The sequence below is a fragment of the Palaemon carinicauda genome, chromosome 8 (assembly GCF_036898095.1).
Source record: "Palaemon carinicauda isolate YSFRI2023 chromosome 8, ASM3689809v2, whole genome shotgun sequence".
Taxonomy (NCBI): domain Eukaryota; kingdom Metazoa; phylum Arthropoda; class Malacostraca; order Decapoda; family Palaemonidae; genus Palaemon; species Palaemon carinicauda.
The window spans coordinates 3,887,796-3,900,295 of NC_090732.1; the positions used below are offsets into that span (position 1 = coordinate 3,887,796).

At 33.3% G+C, this 12,500-nt stretch overlaps 1 protein-coding gene across 1 annotated transcript in view; it reads right to left on the minus strand.

Moving 5' to 3' along the window:
• The window catches only part of rdgA (retinal degeneration A), a 390,177-nt gene that overhangs the window by 247,745 nt on the left and 129,932 nt on the right, over positions 1 to 12,500 (minus strand).

Below are 12,500 nucleotides of genomic sequence, written 5' to 3' on the forward strand. Positions count from 1 at the left end.
ATATATATATATATATACATATATACATATATATATGTTTATATATACATATATATATGTTTATATATACATACATATATATATATATATATATATATATATATATATATATATATATATATATATATATATATATATATATATTTATATGTATATATATATATGTATATATATATGTATGTATATTATATATATACATATATATATATATATATATATATATGTGTGTGTGTGTGTGTGTGTATATGTGTGTGTACTACATATATGTATACAGTAATACCTCAGATTCTGAGTAACTAAAAACCGAACAAATATTAGTATCGGTTTTAGAGCACTGTATCAGTCTCCAAGCATAAAATTTGTACCCAGGCATTTGGATACTTTTTTATAAACAAGTACTAACGACAACAGCATGAATTTAATCATATCGTGCCCATACGCTAAAAATGCAGTGCTCATGCCATGTTCATGCGATTTTTACCCCATTTTCATGGCATTTTAGAGCAAAGGCCGCCTCCTCTAGATAGGTTCCTTGTTAAAATTAAATATAATAAAAGTGTAAAAAATATACAACTAAATGTCCATAAAGCATAACTCCAAGTGATTTATAGTCGCTGCAGAGATTCCGGGCGAAATAAGCCCCACCCCCTGATGATGTCATAGCCAATCATGTGGTCTCCTATGTTAACATCAGTCACAACACATTATAAGTGAGTATAGTTTGAAATTTGTAGGGGGATATATTGTGATCGCTGCTAACGTGGGAGATAATGGGATTAGCCATGACTTCATCAGTGGGTGGGGCTTATTTCGCCCAGAATCTTTGCAGAAACTATAGTGATAGTGAATGTCGTCCAATAAAGAACTCCAATAATTTGACAGACGTACTCAATATTCTCCTTCAAAATAGTAAACCCTCTCCTCCTGCCATTCCTTCTACCTCGTCTCCCTCATCCCAGTCACGATTCTCCTCGCAAGATAAAGAACGAGTTAATTTGCTTATCTTTCATATTTCCGTAGTGAATTAATGATTTGTATTCATTTCTGATGTTGAGAGGAAAACCTTTTCAATAAATTCCATTTCAAACCTTTAAAAATGAGTGTATCTGTGTATTTATGGACTTGCGTAGCAGATCGAACGAATATCCTTCATTTCTCATAGGGCAAATTGCTTTTGAAAGTGAGCATTTCTGATTACAAGCTGGCTGCTGCAACGAATTGAACTTGAAAACTGCGGTATTACTGTATATATATATATATATATATATATATATATATATATATATATATATATATATATATACATGAGAGAGAGAGAGAGAGAGAGAGAGAGAGAGAGAGAGAGAGAGAGAGAGAGAGAGAGAGAGAGAGAGAGAGAGAGCATGAATGTAAAGGTGCACCTCGATAAGAACAATGCCAGCTCCCCTAGATCTTGACGAGGCCTAACAGAAGCCAGGAAATTAAATTCGCCCACCGGGTCCACAAGAAACGCCGTCCTTTCCACAGCCTTGCAAAAAAGAAAACGAAAAGAAATAGAAAAAAGTAAAGAAAGAAAAAGGTGGGATGGATTTAACCTTCTATTGCAATTGCAGTGGAAGAATATGTGACACAAAAGTCATTGCTTAACTGTGATTACTCCTAGACTATTCAAGTCTTTTATCCTCATAAGCTTTAAAGGTTTAAAGGCCAGTCATGAATGGCAGAGGCAAGGGACACTGACATTGCTCTATCAAGCAGGACAATGTCCTAGAGACTGGCCATATATACGGTCAGCGTCCAAGCCCCCTCTCCACCCAAGCTAGAACCAAGGGGAGCCAGGCAATGGCTGCTGATGACTCAGCAGATAGACCTATAGGCTCCCCCAAACCCCACATCCTTAGTTCGCAAGGAAGGTGTGGCTGCAGCGTCCACAAGGAACTAACGAGTTTGAGCGGGACTGGAGCCCGAGTCTGGCGATCAACAGGCAAGGACGCTACCACCAGGCCACCACAACCCATAAATGTATGTGCGTGTAAATGGTCAGATAGCCATATATCTTATTTACATATAAAATGAGGTATTACCTCACTTTTAGTTGTTTATAAGGCTGCAAGAAAAATAAAGATGTAAAACAATAGGGATTGATTGATTGATTAATTTATCTAGCATCCTGACATCTAAGGTTATTGACGCCAATATTATTTGTTTAAATGGTAATTCAATCTAAAATAATAAAAGCAAAAATGTCCTTAAAACAGTTAGCTTTCAGAACTGCTTCTGAAATAAAATAAAAAATACTACTACTATGGTACGACACATCATGTCCAAGAATCTTGGCAAAGATGAACCCTCCATCCTTATCTCGAAGCCTCAAACAGATATTAAACAATAGTGAAGTTGGAGATTGTGTTTGCTTAAACACGCTGGTATATTACAATACATATCCCCAACAAATTATTAACAATACTTCGAGAAGAATAGAAAACCGTAAAAAGTACAATAAGTAATTGATATTCTGCATTCATCCCTTTCCTCTTGAAAAAAAAGAATATATATATATATATATATATATATATATATATATATATATATATATATATATATATATATATATATATATATATATATATATTTGAGGCTCAACATACTGACGCTTCCATGGAATATTCGATATTTTTAAATATTTTCGTTGAAAAATCATTAATCCATATGGAGTTTATAACCACCATCATAGTGTTTATTAATCCATATGGGATTTATAACCATCCTCATTGTGTTTATTAATCCATATGGGATTTATAACCACCATCATAGTGTTTATTAATCCATATGGGATTCATACCCATCATCATAGTGTTTATTAATCCATATGGGATTTATAACCACCATCACAGTGCTTATTAATCCATATAGGATTTATAACCATCCTCATTGTGTTTATTAATCCATATGGGATTTATAACCATCCTCATTGTGTTTATTAATCCATATGGGATTTATAACCATCCTCATTGTGTTTATTAATCCATATGGGATTTATAACCATCCTCATTGTGTTTATTAATCCATATGGGATTTATAACCACCATCACAGTGTTTATTAATCCATATGGGATTTATAACCCCCATCACAGTGCTTATTAATCCATATAGGATTTATAACCATCCTCATTGTGTTTATTAATCCATATGGGATTTATAACCATCCTCATTGTGTTTATTAATCCATATGGGATTTATAACCATCCTCATTGTGTTTATTAATCCATATGGGATTTATAACCACCATCACAGTGTTTATTAATCCATATGGGATTTATAACCCCCATCACAATGCTTATTAATCCATATGGGATTTATAACCATCCTCATTGTGTTTATTAATCCATATGGGATTTATAACCACCATCACAGTGCTTATTAATCCATATAGAATTTATAACCATCCTCATTGTGTTTATTAATCCATATGGGATTTATAACCATCCTCATTGTGTTTATTAATCCATATGGGATTTATAACCATCCTCATTGTGTTTATTAATCCATATGGGATTTATAACCACCATCACAGTGTTTATTAATCCATATGGGATTTATAACCCCCATCACAGTGCTTATTAATCCATATGGGATTTATAACCATCCTCATTGTGTTTATTAATCCATATGGGATTTATAACCATCCTCATTGTGTTTATTAATCCATATGGGATTTATAACCCCATCACAGTGCTTATTAATCCATATGGGATTTATAACCATCCTCATTGTGTTTATTAATCCATATGGGATTTATAACCCCCATCACAGTGCTTATTAATCCATATGGGATTTATAACCATCCTCATTGTGTTTATTAATCCATATGGGATTTATAACCACCATCACAGTGTTTATTAATCCATATGGGATTTATAACCCCCATCACAGTGCTTATTAATCCATATGGGATTTATAACCATCCTCATTGTGTTTATTAATCCATATGGGATTTATAACCCCCATCACAGTGCTTATTAATCCATATGGGATTTATAACCATCCTCATTGTGTTTATTAATCCATATGGGATTTATAACCACCATCACAGTGTTTATTAATCCATATGGGATTTATAACCCCCATCACAGTGCTTATTAATCCATATGGGATTTATAACCATCCTCATTGTGTTTATTAATCCATATGGGATTTATAACCCCCATCACAGTGCTTATTAATCCATATAGGATTTATAACCATCCTCATTGTGTTTATTAATCCATATGGGATTTATAACCACCATCACAGTGTTTATTAATCCATATGGGCTTTATAACCCCCATCACAGTGCTTATTAATCCATATGGGATTTATAACCATCCTCATTGTGTTTATTAATCCATATGGGATTTATAACCCCCATCACAGTGCTTATTAATCCATATGGGATTTATAACCATCCTCATTGTGTTTATTAATCCATATGGGATTTATAACCACCATCACAGTGTTTATTAATCCATATGGGATTTATAACCATCCTCATTGTGTTTATTAATCCATATGGGATTTATAACCACCATCACAGTGTTTATTAATCCATATGGGATCTAAAACCACCATCATAGTGTTTCTTAACCCATAAAGGATTTATAGCCATCATCATAGTGTTTATTAATCCATATGGGATTTATAACCATCATCATAGTGTTTATTAATCCATATGGGATCTAAAACCACCATCATAGTGTTTCTTAACCCATAAAGGATTTATAGCCACCATCATAGTGTTTAATAATCCATATGGGATTTATAACCATCATCATTGTGTTTATAAATCCAGATGGGATCTAAAACCCCCATCATAGTGTTTCTTAATCCATGTGGGATTTATAGCCATCATCATAGTGTTTCTTAATCCATGTGGGATTTATAGCCATCATCATAGTGTTTCTTAATCCATGTGGGATTTATAGCCATCATCATAGTGTTTCTTAATCCATATGGGATTTATAACCATCATCATAGTGTTTATTTATCCATATGGGATTTATATCCACCATCATAGTTCATTAATCTATATAAGATTTATAATCACCATAAGTGTTTATTAATCCATATGGGATTTATAACCATCATCATTTTGTTTATTAATCCATATGGGATTTATAACCACCATCACAGTGTTTATTAATCCATATGGGATCTAAAACCACCATCATAGTGTTTCTTAACCCATAAAGGATTTATAGCCACCATCATAGTGTTTAATAATCCATATGGGATTTATAACCATCATCATTGTGTTTATAAATCCAGATGGGATCTAAAACCCCCATCATAGTGTTTCTTAATCCATGTGGGATTTATAGCCATCATCATAGTGTTTCTTAATCCATATGGGATTTATAGCCATCATCATAGTGTTTATTAATCCATATGGGATTTATAACCATCATCATAGTGTTTATTAATCCATATGGGATCTAAAACCACCATCATAGTGTTTCTTAACCCATAAAGGATTTATAGCCACCATCATAGTGTTTAATAATCCATATGGGATTTATAACCATCATCATTGAGTTTATAAATCCAAATGGGATCTAATACCCCCATCATAGTGTTTCTTAATCCATGTGGGATTTATAGCCATCATCATAGTGTTTCTTAATCCATATGGGATTTATAGCCATTATCATAGTGTTTATTAATCCATATGGGATTTATAACCATCATCATAGTGTTTATTAATCCATATGGGATCTAAAACCACCATCATAGTGTTTCTTAACCCATAAAGGATTTATAGCCACCATCATAGTGTTTAATAATCCATATGGGATTTATAACCATCATCATTGTGTTTATAAATCCAGATGGGATCTAAAACCCCCATCATAGTGTTTCTTAATCCATGTGGGATTTATAGCCATCATCATAGTGTTTCTTAATCCATGTGGGATTTATAGCCATCATCATAGTGTTTCTTAATCCATGTGGGATTTATAGCCATCATCAGTGTTTCTTAATCCATATGGGATTTATAGCCATCATCATAGTGTTTATTAATCCACATGGGATTTATAACCATCATCATAGTGTTTATTAATCCATATGGGATTTATAACCATCATCATAGTGTTTATTTATCCATATGGGATTTATAACCATCCTCATTGTGTTTATTAATCCATATGGGATTTATAACCATCATCATAGTGTTTATTAATCCATATGGGATTTATAACCATCATCATTGTGTTTATAAATCCAGATGGGATCTAAAACCCCCATCATAGTGTTTCTTAATCCATGTGGGATTTATAGCCATCATCATAGTGTTTCTTAATCCATGTGGGATTTATAGCCATCATCATAGTGTTTCTTAATCCATGTGGGATTTATAGCCATCATCATAGTGTTTCTTAATCCATATGGGATTTATAACCATCATCATAGTGTTTATTTATCCATATGGGATTTATATCCACCATCATAGTTCATTAATCTATATAAGATTTATAATCACCATAAGTGTTTATTAATCCATATGGGATTTATAACCATCATCATTTTGTTTATTAATCCATATGGGATTTATAACCACCATCACAGTGTTTATTAATCCATATGGGATCTAAAACCACCATCATAGTGTTTCTTAACCCATAAAGGATTTATAGCCACCATCATAGTGTTTAATAATCCATATGGGATTTATAACCATCATCATTGTGTTTATAAATCCAGATGGGATCTAAAACCCCCATCATAGTGTTTCTTAATCCATGTGGGATTTATAGCCATCATCATAGTGTTTCTTAATCCATATGGGATTTATAGCCATCATCATAGTGTTTCTTAATCCATATGGGATTTATAACCATCATCATAGTGTTTATTAATCCATATGGGATCTAAAACCACCATCATAGTGTTTCTTAACCCATAAAGGATTTATAGCCACCATCATAGTGTTTAATAATCCATATGGGATTTATAACCATCATCATTGTGTTTATAAATCCAGATGGGATCTAATACCCCCATCATAGTGTTTCTTAATCCATGTGGGATTTATAGCCATCATCATAGTGTTTCTTAATCCATATGGGATTTATAGCCATTATCATAGTGTTTATTAATCCATATGGGATTTATAACCATCATCATAGTGTTTATTAATCCATATGGGATCTAAAACCACCATCATAGTGTTTCTTAACCCATAAAGGATTTATAAGCACCATCATAGTGTTTAATAATCCATATGGGATTTATAACCATCATCATTGTGTTTATAAATCCAGATGGGATCTAAAACCCCCATCATAGTGTTTCTTAATCCATGTGGGATTTATAGCCATCATCATAGTGTTTCTTAATCCATGTGGGATTTATAGCCATCATCATAGTGTTTCTTAATCCATGTGGGATTTATAGCCATCATCATAGTGTTTCTTAATCCATGTGGGATTTATAGCCATCATCATAGTGTTTCTTAATCCATATGGGATTTATAACCATCATCATAGTGTTTATTTATCCATATGGGATTTATATCCACCATCATAGTTCAATAATCTATATAAGATTATAATCACCATAAGTGTTTATTAATCCATATGGGATTTATAACCATCATCATTTTGTTTATTAATCCATATGGGATTTATAACCACCATCACAGTGTTTATTAATCCATATGGGATTCATACCCATCATCATAGTGTTTATTAATCCATATGGGATTTATAACCACCATCACAGTGTTTATTAATCCATATGGGATCTAAAACCACCATCATAGTGTTTCTTAACCCATAAAGGATTTATAGCAACCATCATAGTGTTTAATAATCCATATGGGATTTATAACCATCATCATTGTGTTTATAAATCCAGATGGGATCTAAAACCCCCATCATAGTGTTTCTTAATCCATGTGGGATTTATAGCCATCATCATAGTGTTTCTTAATCCATATGGGATTTATAGCCATCATCATAGTGTTTCTTAATCCATATGGGATTTATAACCATCATCATAGTGTTTATTAATCCATATGGGATCTAAAACCACCATCATAGTGTTTCTTAACCCATAAAGGATTTATAGCCACCATCATAGTGTTTAATAATCCATATGGGATTTATAACCATCATCATTGTGTTTATAAATCCAGATGGGATCTAATACCCCCATCATAGTGTTTCTTAATCCATGTGGGATTTATAGCCATCATCATAGTGTTTCTTAATCCATATGGGATTTATAGCCATTATCATAGTGTTTATTAATCCATATGGGATTTATAACCATCATCATTGTGTTTATAAATCCAGATGGGATCTAAAACCCCCATCATAGTGTTTCTTAATCCATGTGGGATTTATAGCCATCATCATAGTGTTTCTTAATCCATATGGGATTTATAACCATCATCATAGTGTTTATTAATCCATATGGGATTTATAACCACCATCATAGTGTTTATTAATCCATATGGGATTTATACCCATCATCATAGTGTTTATTAATCCATATGGGATTTTGAACCACCATCCTTGGGGCTCATTTTCCAGTTAATTTATAGAATTTATTCCACATGGCCAGGCGCTCGGGCCGGGGAGGCCACCATGAGCCAAAGTGTAACAAAGAAAAATCAATAGTGGAAAATGAATAGAAATTATTTTTATCTTTATGCGTATGCTAATATTTATCCTAATCATTGTCTTTATCCTTAACCCATATCTTTATCTCTATCCTTATCCTTATCTTTATCCTTATGCTTATCTTTATCCTTATCCTGATCCTTATCCTTATCCTGATCCTTATCCTTATCTTTTTCCTTATCCTTATCTTTTTCCTTATGCTTATCTTTATCATTATGCTTATCCTGATCCTTATCCTTATCTTTATCCTTATGCTTAGCTTTAACCTTATGTTTATCTTTATCCTTATCCTGATTATTGTCCTTATCTTTATCCTTATCCTGATTCTAGTCGTAATTTTTATCCTTATCATTATCTGCATCCTTATGCTTATCTTTATCCTTATGCTTATCTTTATCCTCATCCTGATCCTTATCTTCATCCTTATCCTCTATCAAGCAAGCAAAATTTCCAATCAAGTTCCAACCAAGCCAATGATAAGACCTTTTCAAGAATTGGTGAGAGTTGTCAACTATCGAAGTTGAGATAAATCACATTTAATTTCCGCTCTCTTGACCTCTGCTGGACTGCGTAGTTGTTTACTTTCCTCACTGGGCTATTTTTCCCCGTTGGAGCCCTTGGTCTTATGGCATCTTGCTTTTACACCTAGGGATGTAGCTTAACTGGTAATAATAATAATAATACAAAAAATAATAACAATAATAACAACAATAATAATAATAATAATAATAATAATAATAATAATAATAATAATAATAATAATAACTCTCTATTAGAAACAGAGCCTGGCCAAGGAACCGAAAAAAATATTTCCAGGATTCAAAAAAAAAAAAAAAAAAAAAAAGGCTATCAGAAGCAGAACATGGCCAAGGAACCGAAAAAAAAATTTCCAGGATTCCAGTTAAAAAAAGAAAAACAACGCTCTATCAGAAGCAGAACATGGCCAAGGAACAGAGCAAATTATTCCAGGATTCCAGTAAAAACAATCATTCCAGGATTCCCGAGAAAAAAAAAAAGGCAAAACGCTCTATTAAAAGCAAAACGTGGCCAAGGTACCGAAAAAAATATTTCCAGGATTCAAAAAAAAAAAAAAAAAAAAAAAAGGCTATCAGAAGCAGAACATGGCCAAGGAACCGAAAAAAAAATTTCCAGGATTCCAGTTAAAAAAAGAAAAACAACGCTCTATCAGAAGCAGAACATGGCCAAGGAACAGAGCAAATTATTCCAGGATTCCAGTAAAAACAATCATTCCAGGATTCCCGAGAAAAAAAAAAAGGCAAAACGCTCTATTAAAAGCAAAACGTGGCCAAGGTACCGAAAAAAATATTTCCAGGATTCAAAAAAAAAAAAAAAAAAAAAAGGCTATCAGAAGCAGAACATGGCCAAGGAACCGAAAAAAAAATTTCCAGGATTCCAGTTAAAAAAAGAAAAACAACGCTCTATCAGAAGCAGAACATGGCCAAGGAACAGAGCAAATTATTCCAGGATTCCAGTAAAAACAATCATTCCAGGATTCCCGAGAAAAAAAAAAAGGTAAAACGCTCTATTAAAAGCAAAACGTGGCCAAGGTACCGAAAAAAATATTTCCAGGATTCAAAAAAAAAAAAAAAAAAAAAAGGCTATCAGAAGCAGAACATGGCCAAGGAACCGAAAAAAAAATTTCCAGGATTCCAGTTAAAAAAAGAAAAACAACGCTCTATCAGAAGCAGAACATGGCCAAGGAACAGAGCAAATTATTCCAGGATTCCAGTAAAAACAATCATTCCAGGATTCCCGAGAAAAAAAAAAAGGTAAAACGCTCTATTAAAAGCAAAACGTGGCCAAGGTACCGAAAAAAATATTTCCAGGATTCAAAAAAAAAAAAAAAAAAAAAAAGGCTATCAGAAGCAGAACATGGCCAAGGAACCGAAAAAAAAATTTCCAGGATTCCAGTTAAAAAAAGAAAAACAACGCTCTATCAGAAGCAGAACATGGCCAAGGAACAGAGCAAATTATTCCAGGATTCCAGTAAAAACAATCATTCCAGGATTCCCGAGAAAAAAAAAAAGGCAAAACGCTCTATTAAAAGCAAAACGTGGCCAAGGTACCGAAAAAAATATTTCCAGGATTCAAAAAAAAAAAAAAAAAAAAAAGGCTATCAGAAGCAGAACATGGCCAAGGAACCGAAAAAAAAATTTCCAGGATTCCAGTTAAAAAAAGAAAAACAACGCTCTATCAGAAGCAGAACATGGCCAAGGAACAGAGCAAATTATTCCAGGATTCCAGTAAAAACAATCATTCCAGGATTCCCGAGAAAAAAAAAAAGGTAAAACGCTCTATTAAAAGCAAAACGTGGCCAAGGTACCGAAAAAAATATTTCCAGGATTCAAAAAAAAAAAAAAAAAAAAAAAGGCTATCAGAAGCAGAACATGGCCAAGGAACCGAAAAAAAAATTTCCAGGATTCCAGTTAAAAAAAGAAAAACAACGCTCTATCAGAAGCAGAACATGGCCAAGGAACAGAGCAAATTATTCCAGGATTCCAGTAAAAACAATCATTCCAGGATTCCCGAGAAAAAAAAAAAGGCAAAACGCTCTATTAAAAGCAAAACGTGGCCAAGGTACCGAAAAAAATATTTCCAGGATTCAAAAAAAAAAAAAAAAAAAAAAAAGGCTATCAGAAGCAGAACATGGCCAAGGAACCGAGTACATTATTCCAGGATTCCAATGAAAAAATTATTTCAGGATTCCAGTAAAATAATAAAAGGCAAAAACTCTATTAGAAACAGAACGTGGCCAAGGAACCGAAAAAATAAATCCAGAATTCCAGTAAAATAAAATAAAAAGTAAAACGCTCCATCACAAGCAGAACATGGCCTAGGAACCGAGCAAATTATACCAGGATTCCAGTAAAACAATTATTCCAGGATTCCAGTAAAAAATAAAAAGCAAAACGCTCTATTAAGAGCAGAACGTGGCCAATATTTCCAGGATTCCAGTAAAATAAAAAAAAAGCAAAACGCTCTATCAGACGCAGAACATGGCCAAGAAACCGAGCACATTTTTCCAAGATTCCAGTATACAAAAAAAAAAAGTTCCAGTGAAAAGTAACAGAAAAAGACAAAAGGCCGTTGTGACAGTCTCCGCCACAACATCTGCAATCCTTCGCAGGTATTTGTTCCCCCCGAGATATTTATGGTAATGATTCCAGCCATTTTCTTTCCATAAAAAGAAAAGTCATCTGCAGTTACTGTGTGAGATCTTGGCTCAATTCTGAAGCTGCCCCCCCCCCACCACCATCATCATCATTACCCAAGGTTAATAAAAACAATAGAAACAAAAGCAAATCCTCAACCGTTTTTACTACCCTCAATATCTATCAGTTGGGTTTTGTTTGATTTTGTACATTACAGAATGTCCCCAACTCAAGTTGAATTGTCTGTACGTAAAATTTTGGTCTAGGGTGAGCTTAACCTGAATTCCATGCCTATGATTTACAGCTACAAAGGTCAAGAAATAGTCGGGTTTCATATGAAATAGATATCAGGTTATTACAAAATGTTGTTTTGCTAACTGTATTATATGCTATAATATTGTTTTATTACGTTATTTCTTTATCATTGTTATTTTCAATTGGATTAGCGTTCGTATCTCGGGAGGTTTGTAAGTCGAATGTTTGTAAACCGAATGTTCGTAAGTTGGGATCTTCCGTACAAATGTCAGTTTACTGGTGGTGATGTTTAATTGTGGCCTAGGGTAGGCCTAACCTGAATCCCATGCCTATGATTTACAGCTACAAAAGTCAAGACATAGTCGGGTTTCATACGAAATAGATTTCAGGTTATTGCAAAGGTCATTTTGCTTATTGTATTATATAATAT